At 39.2% G+C, this 27,160-nt stretch overlaps 1 protein-coding gene across 1 annotated transcript in view; it reads right to left on the bottom strand.

The window, feature by feature from the left end:
• GRIN2A (glutamate ionotropic receptor NMDA type subunit 2A) overlaps positions 1–27,160 on the bottom strand; it is a 145,066-nt gene that overhangs the window by 110,119 nt on the left and 7,787 nt on the right. The gene's annotated exons all lie outside the window — the stretch shown is intronic.

Genomic DNA, 27,160 nt, shown 5'->3' with positions numbered 1-27,160 from the left:
TCCAGAGCCCATGTTTTTTTACAGTTTAGGAAATTTCCACATCAGCTTGCACATGAGGAGAGAGGGAAAGGAAGTTCAGAAGCTAAATTGGAGCTTTTTTGTGCCACACTAGAAAGGGGTTTCGAGGTCTTCATGAAGCAGAGGGCTCCTTTTAATGATGCCCAGTGACAGAATCAGCAGAGAAGGGCACAAAGTGAACCATGGGGAGCTCCCTCTGCGCACCAGGGATCTCTTTTTCACTGTGAGGGTGCCCCAGCAGCGGCGCAGGACACCCAGGGGACTGTGGAGCCTCCATCCTCAGGGATATTCAGGAGCTCTTTGGACACAGCCCTGGGCAGCCTGGTCCAGGTGACCCTGCCTGAGCAGGGGCTTGGGCCAGGTCACCTCTCAAAGTTCCTTCCAACGCATTCTGAGATTTTGTTTCACTGATCCAAGAAATTCTCCCAATACCCATGTGCATGTCCTGGTTAATGGTGCAACAGTATTGAAATAATGAAACTGCAACTAATGGAAGCCATCTTAAGAGACCAGAACGTGGAATCAGTCCCCTGTACAGCAACCTCAGCACATGGGCACCTTATTATCAGAGCAAATTAGGCTAAGAGCTGAACTGCAGGAAATGCTGATTTATACAGGGCTGTTAGGCTGTCAATAATAGGGTAAAATACATTTGTTCTGAGATGTATATGTCAAAGGCTATTTCCTCAAAGTATCTAATGAATAAAAGGGTAGGACAGTGCTGTCATTTCAGCTTGGATCAAAACTCACTTTTTAATACCTTACAGGATTCTTTAGAAATGTAAGCATCAACAACATTTTGTTATCTAATAAATTAGGCATCTTCATTAATTTAATGGAACAGTGCAGAAGTCTGAAGAAAGAGACCGTACACTCAGAGATAGTATAATCTTTTCCAAAAATACCTGTTATACACTGATGGTCACACTGCTACAGTGTATGTACAAACTACGTAAATGACCAAACTATAACCTAAATTTCTTATTTGACATCTAAATCAGATGTAAATTAATCAGAACTACCAAATTAATTTTATTAGAAGAGTGACCACAGATTAAATACCACTGCTGAAAAAATTATTCTCTAAGTGAGCTGCAGCCACAAGAAAAGACTGATCTAATGCACCTGGAGTGCTTCTCATTTACACACCTGAATTATAAGGAAATGTTCTGCATTTCCCCTTGGGGAGGAGGTGAAATATGCTCCACTGAGCCGGAAACTCACTGCTCTTCATTTTTCTGCCTCAGGTTGACTTCGGTATTCCCCCTGTAAATCTGCCAGACTCATAGTGGGAAATTCCAAATACATAATACTCACATTTGTCGATGTCATGTCAAAGTCATGGTTTTTTTATCATGGGTGTGCATATATATGCACATAGAGATTTTTACACACTCACACACTCTCCAGTGACATTTCATTCTTCCTTCTTCACTGTTTCCCTACCAAGAGGCTCAGCAAGGGCCAGGGACTGCAGCATGCCCAGCTCACAGGAACCATTCCAGAGCCCCAGACATGGAGTTCAGCCCGAGCAGAGGGAGGGGAGCAGCTCCTCGCAGCACCTGCCTGCCCCTCCTGAGCCCAGCAGGACTCGCACTCCCACCCCTCACTGCCCCTTCCACCACAGCTGTCCCAGCTGCTTCTCCACCAAAGTAACTTTACCCATAGCTTTGGAAAGAGACCAATTTCTCACTTTTTTATTCTTGGCTCTCTCACACTTTGGTAATGCTGATTGAGGTGCAGACATGCACAGCAGATCTTGCTCAGGCCAAGAACCAAAATAGTCCAGGCCTTGTTCCAGGTTGCACCAAAGTCCTTAAATGGTTTGGCCTTGTTCAGCACTTCATCACTTGGCTTTGACGCATATGCCAGACTTCAAAAAGTCACCACCAGTCAGCATCACATGTCCAGACAAACAGATGTAACCTATATTGTCACCAGGGCCGTCTGGAAGAAAGAACAAATGGTGCCAAGCCCTCCTTCTACTACTTCAAGACATCCTTTGACTTGTGAACAAAGCTCATCAAAACAGTGCACAACTCCCTTACAGTGGTAATTTGTTTCTCAAGGCAATTGTCACATTCTTAGGACATGATTTTCCTTGTGACTTCAGTTTTGATTGCTTCTAGATTGGACTACAGTATTTCTGAACCCAGTAACAAGGATATTTTGTAATGTTCCAAAAGGATAAAACTCCGTGAAAGTTCTGTTATACACAATAACCCTTCACTAAGTAAAATCTTGAGTAGAGAACACAAAATTAACAGTACCTCAGAAGAAAATTCATTAAGAGTGATCCTTCTCAGTATCTGTTTTACAGATGGGAAATTCTGGCATAAATTATCACAAATATCTAGGGCCATATACAAATCTAGCATGGTATTGTTACTATTAGAACTAGTGCATGTAACCTGCTATTTTTGTGCAGCTGTAAAATATTTTCTCTAAACCCATTGCCTCTTCCTCTAACAACAAAATTATTCTTTTATCCCCCTACTGAAAAGGAAAAAAAGAAGAATATATAAATCTTGCATCTGAAAGCTTAAAAGTTACAGCATGGCCTTCCCCCATCCAAGGTCCTGCTTTTCTCCTTAAATCACTTTGAATTCTAGACAGTCTGGCTACATTGCCAACACATCCATTCTGCTTTGCATGGCTTGATTGCCAGATTTATTAAAGTCCATATAATTAAGTACAAACCTTTTAGTCTGAAACCCACATGCTGGGAGTGCAGGAGCAAGCATGTCTGAAACTCTTAGAAGTTAACCATTAGTAAAGCAAATATATTATTTTAGATCTATAAAACAGTTATACACAGTAGGCTACATTTAACCTTATGGAGCACAATGGGCCATGAAGTACAAAGCAAAGATCAGTCTTCCATGAAGTTATAAATGAGGCTAAAATACAGACAGACATACTGACTCCTGGAAGATCCAAATTTAGTCAATTATGAGTCTTGGGTAGACTAGAATAGTAACTCATTTTTCTGCTAGAAGTAGCTAATTACAGATTCAGAATAAAGTTCAGCAAGCTGTGCAATTTCCAAAATACAGACAAATTGAATGACAGGTATCATTTCAATTGTTATACACTTATCAGAGTGCCAGCAAGATCATGGAAAGCTGGTGTTGGCACGTGTAGAATTGTTCTAAGATAATCCTCAGCAGATTCTCAGTATACAGTCATTAGTAGCATCTTATCCACCAATGACAGAGTTTGACCAAAAGAGATAATGCTTAAAATAAGGGTTCATTTGGGTTAAGGAGTGTTTAATTTGACAGATTTTGTCTGGACCAGAATGTGAACACTAGTTTATTAAAGCAGCTATATAATATTTTTATTATTTTTTTCTTCTAACCTTCTAGAGATTTTGGTTTTGTATTTTTATTTTTACATTTCAGGATTTCTCTAGGGGATCTTACAAAATAAATTATTGTACTAAAAATCCATAAAATTAGTTGCAGCAAGGTGGTGGCTGCTGTCACCACTGTGCTTTTAATGCAATTCATATTTTGCCCCTTTCAGTAGTATTTCTGTGTCAACAGTTTAGAACGAAAGAGGTCACCTTGATTCCCTTTTAACAAATTAAATCTCATAAAGTTTAAATTAGTTTTCAATGGCTTTAAAAATAGTTTGTTGTTTCTCCAATGAACAAAGCAGTCACCTCTCTGTTCAACTTCACACAGTGGGGAGTGCCCAGCCCTCTGCTTTGTCAGGATCTCTCTGCAGGGCATCTCTCTCAATGGCTCTTCCCAATTTAGTACCATCAGCAAACCGAGTATCCCATCCAAGCCATGTATGAGGACCTTGAAGGGCACAGGAATGAGGATGGAGCCCTGTGGATCCCCACTAGTGACAGGTCACCAGTCTGGTGCCACCCCAGTGACTGTAACCCTTAGCCCAGCCCATGAGCCAGTTGCTCACCCATCGTGATGTGTTTATCCAGCTGTGGGCTGGACATCTTGTCCAGAAGGATCCTGTGAGAGACAGTAACAAAAGCTTGGCTGAAACCCAAAGATTACATCAACTGGTTTCCCCTGATCAACTAGATGAGTTACCTTGTTAGAAAAGGAAATGAAATTTGTCAAGCAGGACTTCCCCCTCATTAACCTGTGCTTGCTGTGACAGATGACTGCGCTGTCTTTCAGATGTTTTTCAATAACTCCCAGAATGATCATCTCTGTAATTTTACCAGGCATCAAAGTGAGATCATCATGCCTGTAGCCAGGACCATCCCTCTTGCCCTTTTTGAAAATTTGGACATTGGCCAGCTTTTAGTAAACTTGTACCCCTCTCCAGATTCCTGAGATGTTTCAAAAACCATTGAGGCCTCAGCCAGCTCCTTGAGTACTCTTGGATGAACCCCATCAGATCCCATAGACTTACAGGGATCCAAGTGTTCTTATCAAAACCAAAAGTGAATTAACTGGGGGGCAGAAACAGGTGATAAAATAAGATCTTATTCCATTCTACTCCAATAGAAAACTGCAGATGGAGCTTCAAAGAAAACCAAAACAAAGCTTTTGATTTTACCATAAGGGTTTCAGGTTTGCTTCCTTCCTCCTCCAAAATAAACTGCCCTTAAGTTAAAATCGTGCACAGATTATATTTGTAAATGGATTGTTAGTTATCTACAGAATTCTGTCCAAGGTCACAAATGGCAGAATCCTGATAATTCAGCCCTAAATGTATGTTTTACAAGTGGTCTTCATTTTAAGCAGTGAAGACATCTGCTTGTACAAAGTGACTCACCCAGCACACTTTTGCAAGCATTTTCTCCCAGACGTTAATTGATTTTCTTTGCATTTAACACAATGTTAAGAAACATGAGAATTTTTCTAAATTTGTTAAGCAAATTTGAAGGACTATATGTTTCATTAAGATAGCATCCTGAGGCAACACTAACAAACATCACTCAGCTTTCACAGTAATTTCTGAATCACTAGGAAATATACACACTACAAGCAGTTAAATGCTGTACTCTAACAACTTCTCGTGTGCAAGACCACAGCTTGGACACTCAATAAATGTCCTAACAGAAACCTGAGGGAAGCAGCAAGGAAAAGAAGTTTTCCAAGTTTTATTAATAATCAACCAAAATCATTCCTAGTACCAATGCATTGACTCACGTGAATTGTAGATTTAAAGACAAAAAGGCTTATTTTACTGAAATGCCAGAATCAGTAGTTAAAATTGTTCTTTAAAAATCACAAAAACTGTTTGCCCTCCAACTGGTAACAGATAAGATGTTGTACCTTCTTTTAAATCAGGTGTCTGTGGTCTAGATCAGTGCAGTGGCAAAACTGGCAATGAACTAGCATGACACATTGCAAGAAAAATCCTTCAACATTTACAAAAGAAATTTTAAAATTAAGCAAATTCATTCAGCCTCTTCTAAAGCAATTATGCAACACACTATAAATTTGAACAGTACCATCTGGTAGGAAGATGTACACTGCACATGTATCCATTATTCGCACATTTTCACACTGTACCAAGCCTCTGGGGAATATATTTTACCATGATATTTGAATTGGAAAAACATCATTTAAGGACTTGAATTTGAAAAGAAATGGTTTTCATTTAAATGCAGTTACAGATTTAAAAGTTTAACTCACAATACAAAGTAGAAATAATATGTACATTATCTAAAGAAATGGGTCAGGAAAGAAAGATATTGACATGACTATTTTCAGCATCTACTTTAAGTGGTTACATTTGCTACACAGACACTGCACCAAGTCTGACTTAGGTCCACTGAATGGCCTTCAGCTCTTCAATAGCTGTTCAGGGAACATGAATTCTTAATTAAAGCACAAGAAAAATAACTAAAGGAACAGTAAATATTAGTTAGACCTTAAAATCATAGTACTGAAGCTTACTTGATTTCAAGATCTCTTTCCTTCATAGTGCAGATATGTGAACCAGCAAGTACGAAGCCAGCCTAGGGGACAAAGACTGGAAGAGATTATAAGCATGTGTGGCAAGACAGAAGGAAAAGAAAGGATCTTTAATGCTTCTTGGAAGCCTTTCTTCATACAGGATTTATCAGAAAAATGGCTGGTATTACCAAGATCCAAACACTGGGGAATTCTGTTTCTCTGGAAACAGCCAGGTTCTGGAGAATATCACTGGACAAGTGAGACTTATTCACCAAATTTCCAAATGCATTTATGCCTAAACACACAGGATCCAGCACATTTCAGACTGGCTGCAGTATTTACTGAGCTGATTAAGCCATGTTCTATGGCTGCAGTTAAGCATCACTGGTGAGGTTTGTAGACAGGAATTGGAACCTTATGTGTACCAGCTGAGGTGATCTAATACAATAAACTACCTTTAGCAGAAGACCTAATAGAAAGATAAATCATTTTCCTTGGATCACTCAAATTATTCCCGCATTCTTTTATCATCATAACTCAGAAGCAGAAGTGGATTCATGCTTGACTCATGTCTTATTCAAAAGTAGAGGGCAAAGGGCAGAAACAAACAAAATTTCACTTGAAAAATACAGTTTCTATTTACAGCCAAGATCTAAACTAATTTCCGACGTAGACTTTCATAAGCTCCTTTGCTATAAAGACGAGTCCTTCTTTGTCAGCAACTCTTTTTCCTCTGTCATTGCACAAGTACAGTAGCCCAACACTCTCTTCAAAGGATCATGCTGAAATTTTGCACTCAACTCAGTTTTTGAAAACTCAAACATAAGGAATTGGGTTCAGATGAAAATTACTTGGCTTACTTTCCTGTCTATTTTTACACAGAAGTTAAGAGAAAAAGAAAAGTATTTCAAGGATCTCAATAAAAAATTATATCTGAAATATCTAGAGCTATTTCCTATCCAGATAGTTGTTCCCAAAAGAACAGAATTAAAATTAGCTTTAAATGTTTCTTGAGATAATGGATAGGCTTTTCATGCCTGACCGTTCTGCCATTATCTAATGTCCAATTTATACTGCAGAATCCTACAGAGAGTTTTAGGAGCAAATCATCAGAATCACCCTGGGTTCTATACATGTTGTAGCAGCCTCAAGGTCAGCAGTCTTCAGAGCTTTCTTCCTACTTACAGTGACAAATTGGACAGGACCAGGTGGCAATTTTGATGGATGTTTAACCAACACTGATATATTTATAAAGTTGCTTGTGTATTTCATCTACCAGCAACCATTACTTTAATTAAATTTACAATGCATAGCTTGTATTTATGAAAATAGGTCTTGGGCATTCTTGTTGTAGAGTCATGAAAATTGAGAAGACTGAGAATGTGTCAGAGAACCTCTACTGACTCCAGCCTATTTCTCTACAGAAAGCTGCTTCACACTTTTTTATAGAGTAAAGAAAGCACTATGAGAGAGCTTGATCTCATCTCTTCAAGAAAGTGTAAAATACATTCTAGAAGTGTGAGAAGAACCAGTGAGAGAACTGCTGGGATTTTCTCACTGAGTGCCTTTATTTGAATGTCAGCAACTTTAATCTAGATCGCTCATTATATAACAGGACCCCATACATTCAATGACATATTGGAAAAAGACCTTTTCAACCTGGTTTGTGTTGATCTTCTATTCATTCTTAAAGCTTGCAAAGCCCACTCAGGACTAACTTGTACAAATACATGAGTATCAACAAATACCCCTTTAAAATACTGCTTAAGGTCACAGCTAAGATATGAACTGTTACTTACAATGCACATTTTGTTTGTCTAAGCACATTTGGCAGGTAATCTCACAGTACAGTGAGCTTCCTCCATCAGCTCAGGTTTAATTGCTTCCCAGCACACACTCCTCTCCTATTAATGCTTTTTGACAAATTCACTGCACATTAACATTCATTACTTGCTCTCTCATGCAAAATGGGCCACAATTTCTGAATCCCAGTAAGTTCTCAAAATGAACTAGTTTCTTGCCCAGACAGGTGCAGGTGTGGGCTCTGCCACATTTGGGATGCTGCCAGTACAGTCAGAGGCTTGCCTAGCACAGCCCCAGTCAGAGCAGGGAGCAAAGCAGGGTCTCTTCTTTACTGAGTCACCAGTTGAGAAAATACTACCTGCTGTTGTTAAATAACAGAGAAAAACGGGGGGGGGGGTTATAGACAAGATGTTTTTGAGCCATGCAAATGGAACAGAAGAGGCTTTGAGGACTATTACTGCAAAACCTTTCAGTGATAGGTTTCCATCAGTAACCTTTCTGCAGTCTGATAGCTTTTCCTTTCTCTTGCTATTTCTTCAGCTCAGGTGAAATTCCTAGAATTAGACGAGCTTTCTCTGTCCTACCAGGATTCAGTTCCTGCTTGATCTTAGACAAGGCTTTCAATCTACCACTCAAGACTTTCTCTCCAGGAAGGCTCCAACTTCCCAGTCAAGAGGATTATACAAAGCACATTGGCACTGAGAGTGTTCTACGAGTCCACCCATCTCTGCCCTCAGCCTGGAGTTGATGACCACTTCTGAAATACAAATAGAATTAGTTCCCAATTCACTTTCCTGCACTCTAGTTGAATATTACAGACCTCTGGCTATTGGTCAAAAGTCTGATATTTAACAAGAACACTGTGAGAATCTTTTAAGAAACTGCAGGAAAGCTTTATGAGAGAAGGCTAACTGAAGGGAGGTGATTTCTCCTGCACAGCATGTGATACTGGCTTGGAGTCTGTAAAACCTGAAGATTTTATGAGAAGTTGCATAGTCAGTCCTTTAAAGCTATGGACCCTCTTCATCTCTAATGTAAATTACACATGAAAAGCATAATTATAGTAATGGAATACGTATTTGTGGGGTAGATCATTTAAACAGTAGGGTCTTAGACAAGGAAAATAAGTTTGCACTAGTTCCAAATTCTCAGCAAAAGTTACTAAGATGTTCTTAAAAATATTTTTCTTGATTTAAACTGTAAAATAAAATCTCAACCTAAATTGATCCTTCTTGTATCATTAATACTAACTCTTGGACAGTCTTCATTTCACCACATTACTGGAGAAGGCAACCCCCAAGATACCTACAGAGCCTATAGATAATTTTTTATGTTCTCTCAACTGCAAATTAAGCTTATTTATACATATGAAAACATGTTCTAAGGTAACAGATGGGAGATTCTGTGAGAAATATGCACATAAATTTTAGGTTTCATGTGAGCTGTAGATGAAAACAAGCATACTCTGCCTCCAATTGAAATCTCCCAGCTGTATTGATTTTTCAGAATGGAACATGACTAGAAGTTATTCACAGATGCTCTCCTCCTGCAGCAGCAAGCTGCTCTCCCTCCTCTCATGGGGAAAGGTGCACTGAGGAGAACTACAGATGAGCTAGGGAAAAAAAAAAACCTACTCTAGGCATGAACTGCAGTGGATCCGACTGAAGAAATGCATTTGCTCAGAAGTCCAGGAATTCTTTTTTTTTAAAGCCAAACAATTTCATCCCTCTTCTCCATCATATATGTATCTATAACTCCACTATGTGATCTAAGACAACAATCCTGTCATAGACAGCAATACTACTCATCTCTGGTCTCTACCCCGCCCCAAAAAAGTCTCAGTCCCAGCCATTGGCAGACATTCCTTCATTTCTTCATTGCTCAGTCTCCCAGAAACTTTGCAGTGGGGCTTTCTCCTCCCTCTCCCAATGCCAGTGTGCAGGGAGGGTCCCTGCAGCTCACACAGAGCATTCCCTGGGCTGGTTTCTGCCTCAGCAGGGCTGCCCCAGGCAGGCTATCACACACACCAAACAGCTTAAAGAATAAACCCAATCCAAAACCCCCACGGCTCTTTGAGTTGTCTTGTCTCCCACCCTCACAAAGTCATCTCCCCTGCAAGGTTGCCAGGAAGGGATTGTGCAACCAAGCATTTGCAGAATGGATATAATGCTGGAGAACCATGTATGTCCCAGGTTTGGTAGGATCATGGACAGGAAATACAGCTTGGATCTATGGTACTTGTGATTTACATTGGCATGGACACATATGACCTCTTGACTTTGTTTTTTTATTGTTTGGATCCATGGCCTCCTCTGGCAAGCATCCCAATAACTGAGCATTTAGGGATGCTTACTCAGTGAGTTAACCCCTTCTGAACAAAACCCCAGGCATCATCCAGGAGCAATCTTACTCTGTCAGTGGGATGTCCACATGCAGCCTGCATCACAGAGCAAGTTGTAATATTCTGCAGGAACAGCCTTCGTGATCTCAGGACAAAAGAACATTCATAGCAACAAATTCTGAGCAGAAGCATTTGATACAGCCACGACACTCTGCCAAGGAAGATTTACTTCTTTAGTGAGGCACAAGATTGCAACTACTGAAATTCTGTCTCCTGGGCACTTGAAGTCTATAGCACCTCCAGAAACTCAAAGTTTACTCAACTAGAAAAACTAAAAATAAACCCAAATATAAATGATGTGGCAGACTGACATTCATAGATCCTGAAATCCAATGCACATCAATGCTGACCTAGAACAACCAAAGCTGCACTGTCATTTCAGAACTCATGGCTTGCCCTATATAAGAGATGCACTTTACTGGTGCTAAATTCTTAAGAAAACTGGCAGTCACAATTGTCATCACAATTACAAATCCTGTCTTTTCTTATTGCATTCCTCTAAACAGACCAAAAATGAAAAACCTTGGCAATTCCTCCCAAGGTTATTCTGCACACTCCCACACAAGAGAACTCCTGGGGGTATGGATCTGATGAAGTAATGAATCATAGAGTTTTAGAAACAACCTCAAGAGCTGGTATAAACAGATCAACAAGCATTTCTCTTGCAACTGCACCATGACAGAGACTGAGCTCCTGCCCCAACACACACCCCAGGGCTGTTACCACTGGGATTCCAGGATGAAAAACTGGTGCCTGTACAGGTCCCACACCTGGAGACTTCCATTCTTATTTAAGCTCATGCATGAGACCCACATACTGGATCAACTCCCCAGAACCAACATCCCATGGCTCTGAAGTGTCCTGAGCAGCTACAGCTGTAGTAGGAACAACTTCATAGACACAGACTGATTCAGATGTTCCTGCTGGAGAGTACTTTTGTTTTTCCATGAGATAAGCAGTTCTGACAGTCCCTGAAGTCTGCAGCTGGAAGCCTCACACAGGCAGCAAATGATGCTGCAGCTACTAAGTCATCATCTTTAGAAGCAGCAGCCACAGGCACAGCACTCCTCTGCCACGTTCACACTCCTCAAGCACTCTGCAAAAGAATTAACTCTAAACTGGGTCCTCAGTGTAACAAACCAGGGGATTCATCTTGTTCACCTTCAGCACAGAAAAGATGGCAAAACATCCCCTTGCAAAGGGAACTCTTCTCCACCAAAAATTCATCTCCTTCAAAATATTGAAGCCAAGTTCCAGATTTCAATTTTTGTAAGAATTTTTACGGTTAGCATCACACCTACCAACATTTATAAACTATTTATCCTTAAATAGTTCAAGAAGATGTAAAATGGTATTACACATCTTCCTGAATATTCAGAACATCAGATAATCAAAATTTCTCATCTCAGGGGGATCATTAGGAAGTGCAGGTCTCACTTCTAAATTGTAACTTCCCACCACTATGGATCATTCTAGCAAATATACCCAACTATTATGTTTATCCCACAGCCTAAGTCATCTCCCAAATGACTACTGGAGCCTCCAGTTTCACTTGTCATCTCTTTGGTGGTGCAGTTATGCATGAACATTAATAATACCATAAAGGAAACCAAAGCTATTAAAAACATCAAATAAATGGGATTTATTCCTACAAAAACAGTTTATATGAGGTAAGGCATTAGGTTTTGACATTAAGTGTAAAGTAACATCCATTTTCAATTTTAAAACCCTTCTTATAAAAGAAACCTATAATTGATCCACAGTGTTTGGTTCTTGATGTTCTTCTTCCATATCCTCAATTTCTATTTCCATTTTTTAAGTATAGAGGATGTACATTAAACATGACAAAAGAAAGATGCTTTTTAAATTAACAGCACCTCATCTGAACTAAAAGCATCAGTTATTTTTTGCAGAAATTCACTCCCTCCACTTGAAAGCAAACATTAGCAGATCTTGATACACTATCTAATACCTTGAAAGTCTGAAAAGAAACTCACATATTTTACAAAAACCAGCCTTGACTGCACATAACCTCTTTGCTTTATTCCAGCATTTAACCAAATTTGCAAATAGATAACAGTGGAGAAAGCAGGATGGATAGCACACAACACAGCCAGAAAAATTTATAGCATGGACTAGTAAAAAGAAAAACTAAAACTACTTTTACCTAAGTTCTTAATTCACATTAAAAATTAAACCCTACACCTGCCACAGAACAGTCTCACTAAGTCTGGCTAATATTCAGGGTAACTACATATGGCAAAAGGAAGATTCATTTACATATCTTAACACACAAAAAAATAAACAGCCCAGAGAAACTGTCTGATATACCACAGACACATTGCTCCAAAATAGGTTCCTGAAATAAAAAAAAAAAAAGAAAATTCGAAATCCTTAAGAAACAGGAACCAGGAAAAGCTACAACCAAAGTTTTACTTTCTGATGCTTGCGTGCCTTCCCTCTGCTCCCCGTTATGTAAAACGCTTGAACACAACACGCTTAAAGCAATCTCGCCCAGTAATCTCCAGCAGAGAGCTAAAGGATGCAGGAGCTTTTTCACAAAATCTGTCTTCAAGCCATCAGCTAAATATTCCACAATCCACGGGTAACTGCCTGGAATGAAACAGCATGTTCTATTCTGGATTTGGGACCTTGCGGCTTTAACCAATTATTTACATAGTCATGAAGATCAGCTTGAATTTTGGAGATGTAGTTGCAGGAGATCTCCACCAGCAAGAGCTGTCACTGGAGCTCCTGGGAGGAGGGAGCAAGAGGGTAAAATGATGGGTAAAATGGGAGTCAATTGGAGGAGACCCCTTGCCCAAATTACCTCTCCAAGCGCAGCCTTATGGTGTAACTGGGAGGTAGGGCACTACCAGAGCCTACAGCAAAACTTAGCACTGGAGTCCGAGAGGAAGGTGGACTCTAACCATAAGGGAATAATGCTGGAATTTTCCCCGCTTTGATGTGCCTTGGCAGAGGAATCCGATGCAGTACAGAGCCCTGAGGCTCTACATTTTGCAGGGAAAATGAAAACATTTCTAATGCTGCAACAAGAAATGCAGAAGTATTTTAAGGAAAGTCGCTATAACACAAAAAGAAGAAAATAATAATCCAACATTTTCATGCCCTGTTCTATACATCCTATCTAAAAAGCCAGCTCCCATATACAAAATAAGAGAAGGATGGACTCTCATATTATGTTTCACAAGTTCAATTAGGAATATAATAATCCTCACCTTTTTTTGTTACATATTTTAAATAATTAAGCAACGAAAGTTCCAGATACCCATCCACAGTATAAAGCACAGCTTGTGCCCTCAAGGCAAGCTTCATGTAGACCAGCCCTGCCTGTGTTCCCTGATAAAAGAAGGCAATCACTCTGAAGGAACTGTCACCATTAATGTCACTGTAATGAGTGCTTTTGACATCTCACCAACTTGAATTGCCAGAAATAAAAGTTAGAGAAAGCAAATTTCACTCTGCTTGCAGAAGAACACTTTATTATGAAACCTTTGAAACCAGATTTCCACTGGCCAGCTGCTGTAATGTCCCTGGTCACTTCTTCTCAAAGAAGCATCAAGTACCTGTTTCTGTGCCGTTGGTTCCATTCCCCAGAGTGAGCTGTGGAGGTGCAAGTGACAATTGTCCACTTATACAAAGCAAATGAATCATCATGTCACTGTGCTCCTGTGCAACCAGAGCCCAATGGAATTTCAAATCTCCTTCTAAAACTTATTTTTAATAAATAGTTCCATTCTAGAAGTCTTCCCAAAATTTAGCCACATCTCAGCTGCCTTCCCTTGCCATGTACCTTGTTACAAATGTCAAACACTGAAACATCTGAAGTTCTGCCTCATCTCACAGACTGTAACACATCTAATTTTCAAGCCCCTTGCCTGTCAGTGTGCAAGCTGTAAATCCAGAAACCCTGGGACAAGCATTACATATCACCTGTGCTGGCTGGTTTGGAGCTGGCTGTCCAGGAGGTCCCAAGGCTGGGCAGCAGATTCTCACCCTCTATTTATACTTTGACTGACAGTCATGCCTAGAGGGAATCCTTTCCACTAAACCTAATTGTTTTACTGAAATGCTGCCAGACACCTCCATCACACCCCTGATGTGCCAGGAGGAATTATAGCTTTTATTTGCACTTTCCTGAAAATAGCTCAGCAGTGCATGCCAAGATGGGGATCCTGATATTATTCACAATTTGGAAGAGGCAAGCTATCAGTTATCTTTAAACAAAGCATTGTTCTGCTTTCTTTTAAGAAAGAAAATTATCCTATATTCCAAGAGAGGGACAGTTAACTGTAGCTACCACTTCAGGGGCATCCCAGACAAGAACAATCTTTTGTAAAGATCTAAATTTCCTGCCACAAGTACACAAACAGGAGCGGATATCAGTCGAGATCTCTGTTTACTTTGGTAAGTAGTTGTTGATTGCTCTTTTATGTAGGCATTGTCTGTTTTCACCTTTTACCATGAACCAGAAGAAAATATCCTTTAAATGGGAAGTGCTGCTTAGGTTGCAGTGCACTTGCATATACCATGCAGCTACATTAAATAATTGATTTCATAGTATGATCTATATAAAATATATTTCTCTTGCCAATTATAAGACCATTAATGTGATAACCACAAAATGCATTTATGCATATAATAAATGTGCTTTTGCCTCCTCTACAACACCTCACACATCCATTTTTCCCCCATAACCAAATATTTTCCCATAGTATCACCAATGCTGCCATTTTAACTCTGATGTTATTAGTGTTATTTATCATTAATAACAAATAGCAAGTTTAAGGGGGAAAAATAATACATACAATAAAAAGAGGCAACAAGATACATATTTCTGGGCTAAAACCAACTCATTCAATAGCACTTGCAGGACTTACACTGGCACACAGCAAAAATTGTCAGTTTTGTCTTTCTTCTACAGACACACTCTCTTATTATTCCCAAATGGAACACAAATTTTGTCTCCTTGAACAGCATGGCCAGCACACAAACAGCTCTGTTTGCTTTTCAATTTCACACACATCCACTGCTGCCTCAGCCAACTTGAGCTTGTTAAGCCTCCTTCCCAGGCTGTTTGCTTTGTTTCAGATTTCAAAGCACAGTGATCTTTCCTCACTCTGTGTTTTGCCCAGTGGTTGTCCTGTGCTCTGCTCACCCTTCTCAAACTAAAGAGCAGAATGAGACCCAGTGATGTGATTGGTGTTGCACTGGACTGGGTACCAGCATGCAGAATTTTCTGATTGATGTTACTTTGTGTGACACAAGATGTCATAACTTCCCCTAAACAATTTGGCAAATTGGTATTATGCAGGGATAATAACTGGAGATCTGGAATGGAATTTATTTCTAGTCTTTCATAGGCCAGTGGCACAGAGATGAATACTCTTACAAGTATAAAAGGAATAAATTCATTAAAAAGAAAAGCATCATTCAAGATTCCAGGTACTTTCTGCTTTACTGAATGGCATGCACAGTTACAATTTAACTTGCAGTGGATTAATGCAACATCCAGGGTTCCTTCACAGAGAAGCATGCAAGCACTTCCTAAACAGCTTACACCCATATTGGTATCACTTCAGTATGTTTCAGCATATACCCCAGCTCAACTGATCTACCCTAGCAAAGTGTATCCCTGCAGAGAAAATACATTTTTTAGGTTTCTTATTAATGCACAAGCAAGTGTGTACATGATGAATTATGCTAAGGAGAAATAAACACTATCTGGTTTATTGTTTTGCCTTTCCCAGCAATCAAAGGTGCATTATCCTCAATGAAAGGCCAATAAAAGTTAGAGAAAGAGTATCTCATTACCCACACATAATTATCAGTATGGCAACAAGTACCCATGAAATAGAGGCCTGAAAACCAGGTTACTTGAACAGCCTACAGTAGATTACAAGTCTACTGGGAATAGTTAGTAACAAAATTAATATTCAAGCCCAGTATCCTATTAGGGCATTTGTTCTCATTTGGGATTTACAACTTATTTACCTGATAGACTTTTTGCAGTGGAAGACAGTTCACAGTTCATAACTTCACGCTTCATCAAGGCAGCTCCCAAAGAGAATGAGATCAGTGGGATTTTAATCAACACAGCAGCATGCCAGAGGAAAATACAGATTTTCATACAGTTGGTAGGGTAAATAACAGACTGTTCACTGGACTAGGAGAAAATGGGAAAAGTTAGTAAGTGCCAGAGTGGGAATATGTTGGGTCATTTATTCTTTTCCCCTCATCCCCTGAAAAGGCTAAAATCATGTCATTTACAAAACTATGTTTCTGACAGCCTGAGTAATAGCATCCTCTGCTCCATTTTGTCATAACTCTTTAGCTAGTCTCTCCTTCCAAATCTGGGTGTCTGCTGATGTCTTCTATTTCAACCCTAAAATATTACCAGGATACACAAAAGCTGTGTCTGAGCAGAGTACATGGAATAAGGTAACACTGCAGCACAGCTCAGCCATCCTTGTCTGAAATAATGATAAAGTAAAAGCTGCTGTAATTCCCAAACCACAGATGAAGTTTGGGAAAGCAGATTGACCATCCCCTGGACAAAGTCCCAGCCTGAACTTCAGACCTGCCAGTACCTGGAGGAGTGAAGGAACCTGCCCCACATAGCCCTTCTCCAGGAGTCACACCTGCAGCCTTTCCAATTCCTCCCTGTCACAGAAATGCCTTGACTTACTTTTTGAGTAAATTTATCACTCACAGGCTCATTAATCACCTCTTAAAGAGCAGAAAATAAATGCTTCAATAGAAGATGACACCAAAGGAAGCAACTGACATATCAATTGTTCATATGTGAGCAAGAGCTCTTTACACACTTGTATCTGCCTTGTAGTGTACTTCAGTCCTTTAAGGACTACAAATTATCCTGCATATCCATTCAGACAGTTACTGATAAGCTTACAGGCTTACATGAGAACAGCCAGCTTTGAAAATCAGGGTCTGATTTTGAGATCATGTTTAACTTAGACTAAAATTACAGCAATTATGAATACATGGAGGTTTTTTCAAAAGCACTATTGAACATAAAAGATCAGACTGCTCACTTCTGATTTTCTAGAGGTTTCTTAATGTTTTGCTTTCTTTGCAGCATGTAGATCTTCTCTTTGGAAAAAACACAGGGCAAATTCTGCAACTTTTCTGTCCAAAGCAGCAGACAAAGCACAGCTGCCATTCCAAGGCATTTCCAACCAAACTGAGGCAGGAGACCAACTCTCACTTTTAAAGCAGAGGCAAACCATAGGCAACTCACCTGGCCCTGAGGGCTTCTGTGTGCCAGTCAGGCTAGATCAGATGCAGCAAAAGAGCAAAAAAGATGGAAGAGACAACTTAAAACTCCAAATGCTTTTCCAAAGCTCTCCCAGCAAAGTAGGTCTAGAGCAGAGAGACAGTGGCAGCACAGGGGAGGGATCAAGGGAATCAAGACACAAGTGACTTGATGAACATAAAGCTGAAAGTAGATGGTGGTGCTCTCAAAACCAAAAATTGAAACCTCAGTTGATAAAAGAAGCAAGAGGAGAACAAATGCAAACGTGGCTTTGTTGGTGGACATGGAAGCAGCTCCAGGAGTTTTGGCTGTGCCACCAACACAATTTTGTTTCATGACTCTGTGTGTGGCGTCATCAATAAACCAGTGAAAACAGAAGCACTGAGTGATAATGCCTTTCTACCTCAGAGGTTAAGGCATGTGCTTCAAAAAGAAACTGGTGCCTGGCAAGGGACTCACAAAGCTACACTAACTTCTTCCAGCACCTCATACTTCCTTGTTTAATGACATTAGTACAAAGAAACAGATGTATCCCTTTTACACCAGTCCCACTAAAACAAAAAATACAAAAAAAGAAAAGAAAAAAAGGTCCATCACAAAATCACTCAAAACACTAAAACGAAGTATGGCATTCCAACTTTATTTCTCCTTCTCTCCCAAAAGCACAGCTAGGAGGGCCTTAAAATTTCTGAAGCACTTTTTTTCTTATCTGCATTGCCCTTTCCTTTCTACATGGTGACATATTTTCATTAATAAGCATATTTTAACAAAATAATTGGCCTACGAAGGTCCCTGAAAATGAAACAGCTGTAAGAGCTAAAGAGATTAGAATTCCAGTATTAATGAAGTCTGGAAAAAATGTGAATTGCTTCAGGGAAGAAACAGGCTTGGTCATTTTGAAACAGAATTTTATCCAATTTGCTGTTCAACCTTTTTTGAAGGGGAAAAATACAAACAGGTCTAACCATGTGTTGTAGACCACATGTAGCATTCATTAACACATCATTTTAACCTTCCTCTCCAGCCATAGCAAATCATCAGAAAAAAGATTTTGCCCTCTTCATTAAAGTGTTTTAGGAAGACTATTCTCTTCTTGCAAGGCCATTGTTTCAATTCTTTAAACACAGCCTCAGAAAATGGCAAGAAAATAATGCAGCATAATTAAGGTTTTACAGTCTTCCTTTCCTAATGATCTGCTGTATATCATGACCTGAGAGCTTCACTCAGGTACTGAGAATCTGTTCTTCCACAGCTTGAATCTGCACAGAAATTATAGATTCTGGACAGCATTGCCTTCTGTAGCCTTTTTTAATAGCTATTCAATAATAAAACCAAATTCTCAGTGATAGTGACACTCATTCCCAATTGCTCAGCAAGGCCAGATAAAAGTGTGATGTCTCTGAAGAACCCTTCATAGCTGAAGACTCTTCAAGCTCTGTGAACAGACACCTGAAATCATCCTTTCCTCAGGACAGTAGTGAAAAGAAAATATCATTGTACTAATTGCTATACAATATAGCAATTTCTACTCCCTTGACTAGATTACTTACAATTATCACATTATCATCACCTCTTTATCTTCACTATATATGTATTAGCCCATGGCTCATTCCCCCTGAATATCATGGCAATCACAACAAACCCTTTCTCCAAAGCAAAAGAAAAAACAAAAAATATATTTTAGTCCGTGAAACAAACTTTTTAATGAGAGTCAAAATATTCATCAAGATATTTTTCAGTGTCAAATCCAGCTGGTTGGCCCAGAACACCTGATTATTTACAGACAGAAATACCACCATGCAATGGCAACAAATGTCCAGCATAGACATGAAAAACCTGCAATGTTTTGGGTTTCCAGCTGCAACTGCAACCCACACTGCTCAGAAATTTAGGTCCTATAAAGCCCTGCACAGCATGTCTGACATGCAGACATCATCACTGCCAGCTTAGGCTGAGACTAAACCAGGGAACACACAAGAGTTCTGTTATGGATACTGCAACCTCCCAGCCACACAGCTCCAGGGCTGGTAACAGGTTCTCCTTTCCCCTAACACACCAGGATGACAAGCAGCAAACAGCATCATTTTTCCAAGTGGAGAGTACATCTTCATCACTTCTCTCTTGAGAATTCTGTCACTGCCTGAGGCACAAAAGAACAAAATACAAAAAGGCAGAAATACCTAAAAAAAGACGAGTTCTCCTGCTTCACATAAAAAGGTAAAGATGCTTTTAACTTCTGGGGAAATGTTATGTTCTTTTCTAGGAGATGAGATTTTAAAATTTTTAGAACATAGGTTGCCACATTCCAACACAAATCCCAAGGCCAATCTCTTTCCAAGGCTGATGAGCAGGGTCCTTGACTGTCTGATAAGGAGTACATCAGGATCCCACTCCTCCCACTTCACCTTTACCAAATCTAATATTTATATAAAGCCTGACTGGATTTGGAGGCAGTGTGATTATACTGTTGCAACGTTTCCTCAATCTCAAGCTTTCTGTAAATGTAAAGAAGAACACAGAATTAGAAAGAATATGCTCATCCTTCTTCATTGACCAGTTTCCATCATCACACCAGCCAGTTCTTGCCATTCCAGAGCTTCTTCATTTTCCATCTAAATACCATTCACCACTTTCAATTTCCCACTCAAGTTTCAGTTGTCTGACTCATTTTATGTTGTTTAATCAGTTTTTCTTCTTCCTGCATCCAGCCACCATATCTATCCTCCTCCCAGGCTCATTTTTACTAGATTAAACAAAACCAACAGGTCTCATCTCCTGGAGGTGAGACTTTCATTCCCTGGTCACTGAAATACCAAATTTCTAAGCTCATTACAGGATCAGGGCTTTTTAAAAGGTGGGAAACTAATTGCAGACAGTACTCCAGAAATCCTCTATTTCTAATAGCTGCACTGATAGAAATTAGATACAGGAACATCCAGCTTCTGGCCCAAAAACTTCTGCTGCGTTCAAGCAGTCCCTAAGAAGATGTTACAGCTGGGTCCTGTTAATGCCATTCCTGTTTTACCGTTATTTTTTCCTAAAATATGTATTTATACAGCCAAAATATGATAAATTTATATATATTAATACTTCAAACTACAAAATTTATCTAGAATATACTAAACTATAAATTGTCATGCTATCAACAGGCAAAGCATGTCTGGGCTGTATTTTTAATCAAAATACTATGCAATCCAGTGAATTCACCATACTTCTTTTAGCTGTAGTCTTAACCTCAGAAAATTTCCCACCCTGGTCAACAGACATAACTAATCAAAAACTAGAATAAAAAGCCACAGTGAGCAGCACAGATTTTAATCCTATCCACCCAGTCATGGAGAGAACTGCTAAAATCTGGGTTAATCCTTCCAATCCTTAGTCAGAAATGAAAGTCTGTGCAATTGAAATAGTATGCCAGAATTAGATTTGCTTGTGCTAAGGATTTGATTAAGCCAAAAATTAAGATCTGAAATAGCTTCAGTTAAAACCAAAGTAGTGCATTTCCACTGACAGATATTATAATCCAAAAGAGTTGTTGTACTGAGACCAAACTCATAACTCTTCTCTCCACAGGAAATTAATTTGGGACAAATCCCAGACACACTGATTTTCCGATAGTTGTGTCAAAAAAAAAGGAAAAAAAAAAAAAGAAAAAAAATCAGCTTTTCTCCAAAGTTATGACAACCACTGGACTGGAATGTCATGAATAAGCAACAGTCACTTGTGAGGAAGACCACAGAAATAAAGACAATTACTTATATTGACCTTAATATGAAGCAGATTCTCACAAACACTGGCAATCTTAGCTACTTTAAGTTTGTTACTGACCTCAAAAACATGACACATACATTAGATATAAAATATGCATCCCATATCTATCTACCTGTATTGGGCAGGGATTGACTATTCTCAGCAAACTGAGACATTACACATGTCAACATGGGAAATTTTTAAAATGAAGAAGGGAGGTGACCACTCTCCCAGGAGCCATTTCACTTGAAGCCTCTTCATAATTTGATTAAAGCCTGCACAAATCTAAAACATTACAAATACTCTGCATTTGCTGCTGCTGCCAGTCTTCAGCCTTGTCTATAGACAATTTACATCAAGGCTGAATTTTATGGTTGTTTTCTTGTTGGAGTTACATGAGAGATCACTTCAAGACCCCGAACAGCAGTGATCCCCTTGAGCCTACAAATGCCACGTCCTGCACTTGTGTAACACATCACACTGTGCAGGCACCAGGGGAGCCAAAAGCAGAGTGGCAGCAAAACTCTCAGTTACAAATATTTAAGGTCTATAGGAACAGAATAATAGAGGGAAATATTCAGTTGTATTCTCCATGTCAAGATAGCCAGAGGTTTCGAGCAGTTGCATAAGCATATTTCCGTAATCTTTGTTGCTCCCAAGCTGGAAGCTTTTACTCAGGCAAGGCTCTTTGAAGTTACTTTGGGAACTGGCTCTCTGCAGATGGAAAAAACAAATGATTAAACCAGCTCAATAGGGAGCCAAGCTTACTGTACATACTTGATTTAAAAAGAAACTAAGGGAAGGAGAAATTTTTTTTAATACAAACTGGAATGCTTGTTAAGAAGGAAAATATTCCACCATCTGAGCTGAATTTAAAAAGCAACCAGAATTTTTAACTGGGTGGAATATGCAAATGAAACCTCAAAATGACCCAGTAAGGCAGAAACCTAGCTATCAAAATGAAGTTTAAGTTAGTTAATAATAATCAGGTTTAACTCAAATTAAACCAATCAGCTTGTCACCAGGGCATTTCACTAGCAATCCACTATATCATTAGACAGAACACCCCAAGTGCAGCCCCTAACAAACCAAATCATTCCTTTAGCCAGAGATTGCTCTTCTAAGCAGAAAATGCTTTAAGTCTATTGCATGCTTGGCCTTTCTGTCTCATATTACAAGATATTACAACACTATGTCTGCATCTTTATGGCTGTTACATAAAGAACATATTAAGCCCTTCATTAGAAAGGAAAAACCCCCTTCACTATCTATTAACATGGCAGCATTGAAATTTTCAGGAAAAGCAATTAAATAAGCATTAAAGGACTAATTATTTAAAGCATTTGCTTACTTTGCACTTGTTCTTCATCCTTTACTTCCCAATGAATCAATCACACCAAAGTCAGGATCCCACAAGCAGGATTTTTGCTTTCCATGTGGACTTGCCTATAACCTGCACACTATCTTTTCCTCATGGCAGTTTGTTCCTCAGCTTTTAGAAATGCCTTTGTTGACCTAGAGAGCTTTTTTCTGCATAACTTATTTAAAACTAAGGTTCTGCATGCCTATAACCTAATTTGTAGAGTTTAAAAAATGCAGCAGAGTGTTGGAAATGTGCAAAGTTCATTCTTATTTTAGCTTAGGTTTCCCACTGCTTTCAAGCAGTGTCCACTGAGGGATCCACTGCAGCTTAACAGATCAATAGGACCTACACTGGAATAAGGATTGCTGAGGTGGACTGTTACACTTTATTATTGCCTGAAATCTCTCCCTATTTAAGGATCTCTGCCTCATACTGTAAAAAAGATAAATCAAAAACCAGCATGTCTTAAGCCAGGAGTCATCCCATACCAGGAAGGGGCCAAAGAATAACTTACAACAATTTAAACAAGCACACTAAAGATTGGTAAGGCTTTCAATGACCAGTAAAAACACACATACTGCAGGTGACAGCTGGGACCACAAACTTCCAACATATTCATTTAAATTTCTATTCAGAGATCATGTGATGTGTTTTTATGAGAAACTGGGAATGTCATAAAAAATATCTGTGTATAGTGAGTGTATATAGTGAAAATATATGTATATAGTGAGAAGACACTTAGCAACAGTTCAGGATAATATAACATGATTTTTCTTTTATTATTTGCACCTGTCCTAAGTCATCTATTTAGTGTCATTTTTTTCACTGATCATTGGAAATATTTCAGCTACTCTTATACTATAAAATAGTGATGGATATTAAAGAGCAACAGGAGTGCGAGAGATTACAAGCCTGACACCTGAGAAAGGATAGAAAAGGTGTGACAGTATTTTTGCAGTTGTTAAGACTGGTAAAAATGACAGGATAAGTATATTTGGAAATGGCTATGATGCTTAGATTTTTGTCTTTATCTAAACTAAAGTGTGGAGGGGATAATGTAATTGGTATTTTCCCCTCCACAAGTAAGCTCACCCCACAAAGAGCCAAGGCTGTCCTTGCCTGGCTCTCCCCTGAGCTCTGTTCTCTGCAGACACTGCTCATTTGCAGCCTCATGATCCAACCAGATGTTAGACAACCTCAGGATTTGTGTCATTCCAGATCCAGAATTTGTTCAGTGCACATAATAACAATTTAGGTACTAAGTGCCAGTGAACCTGAGCCTCAGAATGTTATTTCTAAAGTAACAACAACACATTCACATCCAGGGCAGACTGCAAAATGAGCAATCACCTAAGACAGTGTGAAGAAATTTGCTTTCATATTTTTTCCTGTCAATCTGTCCTGGCCACAAGTATTCCAAAGGCCCTAATGGGAGATGCAAAATTCAGAATTGAATTAAATTATAAAAGGGAATTATTAATATATTTTGAGACTCCAGTTCCTAAAAAATGCAAGGTATTAGGCACCCTCACAAAGCACCTGAACAAAGTGAATATAGATGCATAGAAAAAAAGTACTTATATTACTACAAATCAGAGAATTAGTGAACACTCTTTTCCATTTTTATAGAAATTAATGCTTACACAGAACAGCATCAGTAGCCAGCCAAGTGCACAGCAAAAGGAGAGGATTTTATTTCAGGAAAAGCCTGTAACAGACTCCCTGTCTCAGAGGTTATACTAAAGGAAAAAAACAACAGCAGTAGGGAAATTTTAAATTGCATGAGAATGGATACAAGTAGACACTCCAATACATGAATTTCCAGATGGTTAACTCCAGCCCAGACTCCCCACATTGCAACAGGAGAAGCAAGAACCTCCCTGTACAAGTATCTAAAGTAGCCAATGAATGCAGAAGGAATGACTTAGGACTGAAAAGGATTGCCCAAAACCCCAACCCTGAAAAAATAGAGTTGGAAACTGTTCAGAATTTTGAGTAATTCTGGTTTTCTCATACTGTTTTTTTCACAAAAGATCACTTCCATCGGTAATTTTTATTTGTTTTATCACCACCTCAGTTTCCCACCAACACTGCCCTAGCTCACCTGGCTCAGTTTATACTCCTTTCCTCTGTTTCCTGCTTATTAAATAGGAAGAGGTCTGGCTTAAATTCATAGTTGTTACTTTGTTCTTGGGACCCCACAGAATTTTTATTTTCTCCAATTAAGATGATTTTAGCAACTGTCTTCTGTGCTCTGTGTACACTGAAAGAGTCCCAGTATTCCTAAAACTCAGAGATACAGAATTTTAAGCAGAGAGGTGTATTCCCCCTACCCACTTTTGCTTCTGCTAGAAGTAAATTAAGGCAATGAATGAAAATAAGCCATCCTAACTAGAATGACAGTCAAGTATGAAGTGGAATGGCAAATGGATGGGGAGCAGATGAGGACTCCAGCAGAGGAGGGGGTTTGGAAGCAGCTCCTGGGAGAAGGAGGTTGGCAGACAATGGACTGGGTAAGGAAAATTCAGTCTAAGAGCAAGTGAAGAAAGCAAATATTTATTTTTACAACTTCTGTACCAGTTTGCTGTTACACAGTTATGGGACAGAGCCCAAAGTTTCACATGCTAAGCAGCTGAGCTGTGCACATCTTCCTCTGGAACCCAGATTCCACAAAAGGAAATGTCAGCCTTTTTGCAGATAACAGTGGTTAAATGCAGATAGAGGAGAGAGGAGGGGATGGCAAACAGGTAAAAACAAAGTAAAGAACAGGGTTAGTTTGTTTCCTGCAAAAAAAATGTGATTGCTGAAAATAAACCAGACCATCCTAAATGGTACTTGACTAGAATACAGACACATAATTCATAATTCCGGCATTTGTTTTCTTATGATGAATTCACAAGCCTTATCTTGTCCCAATTAGGTACTTCATAAGCTCTGATGCTTATATCAACACAATTTACTCAGAACTCTTAATTAGCCTCACACACAAAAAATAACATGCAATTTGTCTGGTAATTATATGTTTCTGTAACTCCTAAAAGCAACTTGTTACTTAGAAGAGATTACCTTAATTCTATTTTCTGTCATACATAATTGTGTTGCAAATTTTGAGGAGCTGAAAGGTGTCTATAAAATCCCTGCTCTTTCTTCTTTCATAGTAGTTCTACATACACAGTGTGTTTCTACTAGACACAAAATCAATGCAGTGAAAACAAAGCAGTCCTATTGCTAATTTAGTCACATGGAAAGGCAAACTGCTCAGCACAAATTGACAAAACTTTCCATCAATAAAGTTACAGAAATCTTGAACCAAAAGTTAGGACACTAAAAAAAAAAATCACTGTCAAGAAAAGGAAAAAAAAGAAGAAGATAAGCAGCTTTCCACTCAGCAATCCTTTGAATGAAACATGTTTATAGAAATATCTTGCTGCAATGTGCACAAAAGGCAGGTTATAAATAGCCACAAACACTGAGCAGAGGCCATGGAGCAAGACCAGCACTGGAGCTCTCAGTCATGCTGCAGCAAGGAACTTATGACAAGGAAATGGTTCAGCCTATCTCCAGTAAAAGCCTAGAAGGAAATTACTTTCCCAAACCTATGATGGAGACAGGAAACCCAAAACACTGACTGGGGAGTCACGTGGTAATGAAGCACCTCTCCAAGAAAGCTTACTCAAAATCCAAATCAAGGGATGCACAAAGTTGACAGGTCTTGATCTGAAAAAATCCAAGCTAGCCCAGAATGGCTGGATGTGATCCTGCTGGGAAATCACACTTCTGTTAGCCAATGCAGCACACCAAAGCACCACCACCTGTAGGCTCCACCCAAGGAGTAGGTAAATCATTGAAAAATGTTAAAAACATGAAAATTACCACCAGTTTTTCTATTACCCTTCCTTCTCCACCTTCAGCAAGGGAATCCAGAAGAAAGTAGGGAGAAGAGCCTGCATGTATACCAAAAACCACAGACCTTGATTTCTCAGGTCTGATCGTGCCCAAATATGAAAGAAAAGATGTCCAAAGAGACGTCTTTCTATGAAAAAACATGGAGATTGATTTGGTGCTGTATGCAGAATATTACAATGTTTTAGACAAATCTCATCCAGAACCCTTTAATGTATTTCTCAGTGTTTTACAGCCAGAAGGAAATGTACCTCTGCTTTGAATTTGCCCATCCAAAAACATGTTCGTCTTACTAAGCAAGATTGGTCAATGTACAACCAAAGGGAGTTACTGCCATGCTCTAGAAGTTTATGACCACTCTGACCTCAGATATGTTGCTGGATTTCTTAAATTTAGTTCAGTCTCTGTACCTCTTGAAGAGGAGAACAGAAAAGAAATGGATTATACAAGCCATCTACATATGTACATTCATGCATTATTTCTTTAATCTGCAAGTGGAGCTGAAAGAATCAGTATGCAAATAAAATCTTAGTCACAAATTTGGACTAGAAATGGTTCCTTTTTCAAGAGGTTTAAATCATTCACAAAGGTTGATCAAGGAACCCCATTTACCCCTCAGCCCAGGATCCCAGAAAGGACAAACCTTTCTCCAGAGGAATTTTGCTGTTCACTAAGTAAGAGACAACTTGTAGACCTGGAACCTCCTCCTCCCCCCAGATACTGAGACTTTTTGATCCCTT

Source organism: Geospiza fortis, unplaced genomic scaffold (genome assembly GCF_000277835.1).
Source record: "Geospiza fortis unplaced genomic scaffold, GeoFor_1.0 scaffold237, whole genome shotgun sequence".
Classification (NCBI taxonomy): Eukaryota; Metazoa; Chordata; class Aves; order Passeriformes; family Thraupidae; genus Geospiza; species Geospiza fortis.
This window is presented reverse-complemented; position numbering and strand designations above follow the sequence as displayed.